The sequence below is a fragment of the Arachis ipaensis genome, chromosome B06, assembly GCF_000816755.2.
Source record: "Arachis ipaensis cultivar K30076 chromosome B06, Araip1.1, whole genome shotgun sequence".
NCBI classification, from domain to species: Eukaryota; Viridiplantae; Streptophyta; class Magnoliopsida; order Fabales; family Fabaceae; genus Arachis; species Arachis ipaensis.
In genome coordinates this window covers 127,871,646-127,877,601 of record NC_029790.2, presented here as the reverse complement: position 1 = coordinate 127,877,601, position 5,956 = coordinate 127,871,646, and the positions used below count along the sequence as shown (strand labels likewise).

General features: G+C 29.4%; 2 long non-coding RNA genes across 2 annotated transcripts in view; one reads left to right on the top strand and one right to left on the bottom strand.

The window, feature by feature from the left end:
- Positions 1-2,707, top strand: part of LOC110263586 — an 11,285-nt gene extending 8,578 nt beyond the window's left edge. Inside the window, exon 3 of the long non-coding RNA XR_002349411.1 lies at positions 2,679-2,707. This is a non-coding gene — a long non-coding RNA (uncharacterized LOC110263586). The remainder of the gene's footprint in view (positions 1-2,678) is intronic.
- LOC110263585 overlaps positions 1-5,956 on the bottom strand; it is a 9,085-nt gene that overhangs the window by 1,406 nt on the left and 1,723 nt on the right. Inside the window, exon 2 of the long non-coding RNA XR_002349410.1 lies at positions 4,673-4,675. This is a non-coding gene — a long non-coding RNA (uncharacterized LOC110263585). The remainder of the gene's footprint in view (positions 1-4,672; positions 4,676-5,956) is intronic.

Here is a 5,956-nt window from a genome sequence, read left to right as displayed (position 1 = left end):
ATACATTTTTTATTGTTTCAACCTTAATGATTATTTTCTTCTCTTTGTTTTTCTATCTCATGGACCACGTAAGTTTTAATTTATTATTTTTCCTATATATATATTCTAATTTTTTAAACCATTTTATTTTATTAGGTTTTCTAATTTATTTTATTATATTTTTTATTTTAAAAATTTTAGGGTCTAAAGATCTCCCGTTTAAACGATTCTAATTATATGATCAAGAAGTAGTTCAAGAAAATAGATTTAAATTTTGGTAATTTATTAAGTCTAATTATTATATAAGAAGTTAAAAATATTCTGAACTTAAAAATTTTTTTACTAATAAAATTGAGTTTGTTCAAAATCATAGAGAGACGGGGAGAAAGAGAAATTTGAACTTTTTTAACTAATTACAAAAATTTACCACCATCAAAGCTATTAAATTTGAGTATATTAAGTGAGGATTAATAAGAAACAAACCAGAACGATAAATCTAAAAATTTTCTATCTCTCTTTATATAGTGTTTCACTTTAAGTAACTATTTTTTATTGATAGTATTCAAAATTTCAAATGACAAACAAAATAATAAAAAGATTTTCATTAGATTATGAAAATTAATCTCATCCTTATATTTCAAAACATGTAAAATAAAATAATAAAGTACATCTTAATTAATGTGCACAATAAAATAAATGTGAAACTTATATAGTATCAGTCAAATATAGATAGTAATGGCTGTCTTCTGTCCCAAGTTATTATATTAAATTGTAACTTAAATTTATAATTATTAGTTAAAAAATTTATAATTATGTATTATTTTAGTTGAAAATAATATATTTTGATATTATTTTTTTAGGATTACTGACATCAAATTTTGATAATTGAAAAAAAAAAATAAACGCTTTATGTCTTACTCTTACTTCTTTTAACAAAACTTCAACCACTCATAAAAGTTAACAGAATAGATAATTTATAAGAAAAAACGATAAATGAGAACAAGGTAATATAATAATGAGGATAAGACAATGACAGGTACTAGAGAATAATAGTAAGAGAAATAATAGTGTTTGATATAGTAAGATAATATAATAAAAATATAAATTAATAATTAAAAAAATAATGAAATTAAAGAAAATTTAAAAAACTAAATATAAAATTAAAAAAATAAAATATTTTTTATCAATTAAAATTATGCATAAAGATAGAGTGTGCTTTGAATATAAATTTTTATCTCGACTTCAAATTAAATACTATTAAAAATAAATAATTAAACTTAATAACAATTATAAATAGTTAAATTTGTAAATAATGTTTCTAAATATTATTATCATTATTTTTTAAATTATATTTTTTCTGATAATATTTATACCTCTTTATTATTATTTAACATTTTAAAAATTTTTTTATAGTCATTTTAATTTTAATAAAATATGATATAAATAAGGTCACATTAATATTAAAATGAAAAAAATACTTATCTCATAAATTTAAAAAGTGAATGATATATTAACAAAAAATAAAATTATTTTTTTAAAAGTAATAGAAAAGCGGCTGAACAGGCAACGTGCCTTTTGAGCCCCTAATATTTTATAAAACAGCTACTATTATACATGAGAATAATTGCACATAGTTTATAGAGCATGACTCACCTCAAAATTTTAGTGTCTAAATTTAAGTTTTAATATTATCTTTTATGATGAAACTTCTCGCGTACCTCACGTTACATAAAGAAACCACTCTACGGTGAACGACAACTTATATTTTCTATCTTATTTTCATCTGTATTTCAGTAACAGTTGTAGAAAAATTATGTGTAACCTCTTTTTGAATTCTTTACTCTATTAATTTGTTTTATTTTTTACTTCTATTTCTAATTCAAGATGCACTTCTCTGTATGAAATAATTATTATTAGAATAAAAATAGTCATTATGACAGAAATTAAAAAAAATAGTAAATAAAAATTAATAGAAAAAATAGTTATTATGATAGAAATCAAAGTTGTCAATCATACAATGGGACTATTTGAGTTCACTCAAGCAAAATATTGAAGGTCAATAATTTTGGGCATGCGTCTATTTCTATTTGTGATATCTTTAAAAAAAGATAAATTGGATTAAAAAATAAATTAAATAAAAAAATTTCTATTTGTATTCAATAATACTAATAAGAGATGAGATGAGAAGAGAGAAACAGATGAGAGATGAAAGAAATCTTGGCCACCAAACCCATGTATTCTCATTATATAGGGTTTTTTACTTAAATAAATTAAATGCATTTCAAAATTACTCAATTCCTTGAATCAGATTCTGCAACGTGATTATCCTTTTTGTATTATTATATAAATCGTCCCAGGGTGCAAAGGATTATATTAAACGTAAATCATCTCACCCTAGGACGATTAATGAATGAATTTGTGATGCAAAATAAGAGTAAATCGTGGCAGGGCTTCTTGGGTTAGTAGTTGAGCATAAATCGTCCCAGGGTAGTAGGTTTTACTAGTTAATGGGCTAAACCAAACTGGGCTGGCACGATTTACTTGTTTTTTCAGACCCTCAGGACCCTGGGACGATTTATGTGTTACTCTGTAACACTCAAAGGGGTGAGACGATTTATGGCCAAGTGATAACCCTAAGGACTCAAGCACGATTTATGCAGCCAGAAACTCTATAAATAAACGAGTTTCAAACAGACGAGCCACACAAAACATATGTTGAGGTTGTGAGAGATGGCAGAGAGTATTTTCTTGTTAGTGCATCACCGGAAAAAAATAGATGAAAACACAAGTGAGGGTGTAACTTTTTCTAGCAAAAAGCAGATAGGAGTGTTTATTACTCCGTCGACGACGTTGATGGATCTGCATAGTAGTATATTAGAGAAGGCTGGAAATTGTGGCAAGAAGCGCGTGAAGCAATTATTTTTTCGTATTCCGATATCGTTGAAGCCAGGGTTAGTTGAAGGCGAAAACACGGATTCATGGAAGTTTTTCCTCACTAATCTCCGCCAGCATGTCACCCCTCAGCCCGGCATTTTAGTCATCTTTGATCGGCACAATGCCATCAAGGCTGCCTTGCTGGCAGTGGACGGTGGATGGCTCCCACCGTCGGCATACCGGGCATTTTGTGTGCGACACATCGCGTCTAACTTCGCACTGTCATACAAGTCTAAGGAAGCCCGGAGGATTCTAGTGAATGCCGCATACGCAAAGACTGAGGAGGATCACCGGTATTACATGGATATTTTGAGGAAGGAAGATCCTGCGATGGTTGCATGGTGCGACAGGATTGGGTTGGAGTTGAGTCCTTAGGGTTATCACTTGGCCATAAATCGTCCCACCCCTTTGAGTGTTACAGAGTAACACATAAATCGTCCCAGGGTCCTGAGGGTCTGAAAAAACAAGTAAATCGTGCCAGCCCAGTTTGGTTTAGCCCATTAACTCGTAAAACCTACTACCCTGGGACGATTTATGCTCAACTACTAACCCAAGAAGCCCTGCCACGATTTACTCTTATTTTGCATCACAAATTCATTCATTAATCGTCCTAGGGTGAGATGATTTACGTTTAATATAATCCTTGCTAACATTCATTTTCTTATTTTATATTTTTTAATTATTGTAACACCCTAACTTTTAGCACGTCATGATCGTACCAAAAGTGAGGCGTTATTAACCTGTTTTTCTCATTTACTATTTAATATTGAGCCTTTAGTTCGATTTCGTGTTTCAATTTTTAAGAAAAGCCAAAAAATTTTGTTTCCATTAATTAAAACTAAATTTCAAAGATCTTCAAATAATAACAATCACATAATTATTATTATAATAATAAATATTATACAAAATGATTCAAATGAAACTCAAATACAATTTCTATGCTCTGTATAAAATAAAAGCTTAATAACAAAGGCGATGGAGTTCTATGAAAGCAACTCAATACCTAAACTTAACTCAAATAAGACTAATAATCGCCCGCAGCTTCAAATTGAGTCTTCGAACCGTGTCACTGAAAGGGGAAGACTTTGGGGTGAGAACAAACCACACGTTCTCATTAAGAAATAGAATTGCCGTAAAAGTAGTAAAATAAAATACAAATAATTAACTTTACAAAAAAAACTATATTTCTATCAAACCTTTTTGAAAATACTTTTAGTTTTACTTTAACTAACTAATTACCTCTTTTGAAATCTCTAAACTCAAATCAAATTTTAAATATAAAACTAGTCATATTACCCATTTCTTAGTCACATAATTAATCCTCAACAATCACAACATCAATTCTTAAACACCTTAATATATTCGCAAACTAATAGCACAAGTAAGAAGTCCAAACCAACATACAAACAAGTCAAACAACGCAATCACAGAGAAGTAATACAAGCAAACACAACCAAATGCAAATGTGCAAATAACATGATGCATGTCTATCCCTAGTGCAGGTCATGAGCTCATGTGTCGGTTACCTATTCGCTCCCGACATTACCTGGGCACAAGTCTCAGGTATGGCTTTCCAGATGCATACAGTGTGCTTATAAGTCGTACGGCTAGGCCGCATACAGTGTGACTTTCCAAATCAATAAGCGTACATCTAGAAAACAATTCTTAGTGTGTGGGCGTCCCCACTTTACATTTGGCACCAAGGCCCAAACAATGTCACATCTGCTCTCCTGTGGCAAACAATTTCTTTAATTAATACATTCTTTTGATTTTTGTTCTCTGTTCTCTTGTGACAGATATTCCTTTTCTTAATAAACCGAACTCAAATAATTTTTTATTTAAAATTCCTTTTCTTAATAAACCGAACTCAAATAATTTTTTATTTAAAACCAACATCACTCTTTATAACCTTTTCCAAACCTCCGAAACTACTTTATTTACAAGAAGTTCTTCTTTCATACAAAAACCAGTTCTTACTTAACCATGATTTTTCCAAACCAACTTCAAAACCATTTTAGATTTAAACCTCATTCAAAAGACTAAAAGAATCATTTTTGATAAATCAATAAAACTCATTTCCACTATCTCAAATCGTTTCAAATGCGGATTTATTTTCAATATCAAATTAACCCCAAATCAAGAAAAGAAAATCATTTTACATAGTATTCAATCAAACCGACTTTTCAACTCAATAATCAGAATTTTCAGCCACAACCAACCAATTCAGCATAATCTCATAAATTATAATTTTAAACAATTCCATCAAAATAAAAAAACCAACATCATTCACAGCCTCAATTCAACCAGTCGCAATTCAATTTCATCAATTAACCACTCACAACAACAAAACTAGTCACGAGACATTTATAAATTATTTGCACTTATTCACTAAACTTTAATGGCATTCATAAATTAAAACGTTTAATTTTAAAATAAAATCTCCTATCTCCGTACGAAATCAAAATAACGGAAATTTCGAAGAAACTTTCTGACTGAGCTGTTGAAGAAGAAAATGTCAGAAATCGTCTGTGCCTCCTAGAATTCTAATTTGTCGAACTCAAGAGGAAGGGGAGTTACATCACCGTCAGCTTCCACTGAACAAAAGTAACGCTATTGTGTAGAGGAAGAGAATACGAACATTTTTACCGAATTAGATTTTTTTATTGAAAGATCTCAAAAAATCGAACTCAAAAGATTTACGGTGCCATGGAATTCTTTCTTTCTTTCTTTCGGTTCTCTCTTTTTTTTCTTTCTTGTTGCTTCGGTTAAGAAACGAAAACGAGATATTGATGGTGATGATTAATTAATAAGGGGGTTATGTGTCATAATATTTATGAAAGAAATAGATATATATACATATGTATCATTGTTATATTAATGCTTGGGCATATATTTACATTACTAATCTTTCTTTTTCTTTTATTATGGTTCGGTCATGCAATAGTGATCCTAACTAAAGCATGATGATTAGGTGTAAAAGGTATATATATATATATATGCATGCATTAAGCCTGCGTTTTCTTACTTCTTTTCTTTCATTTTT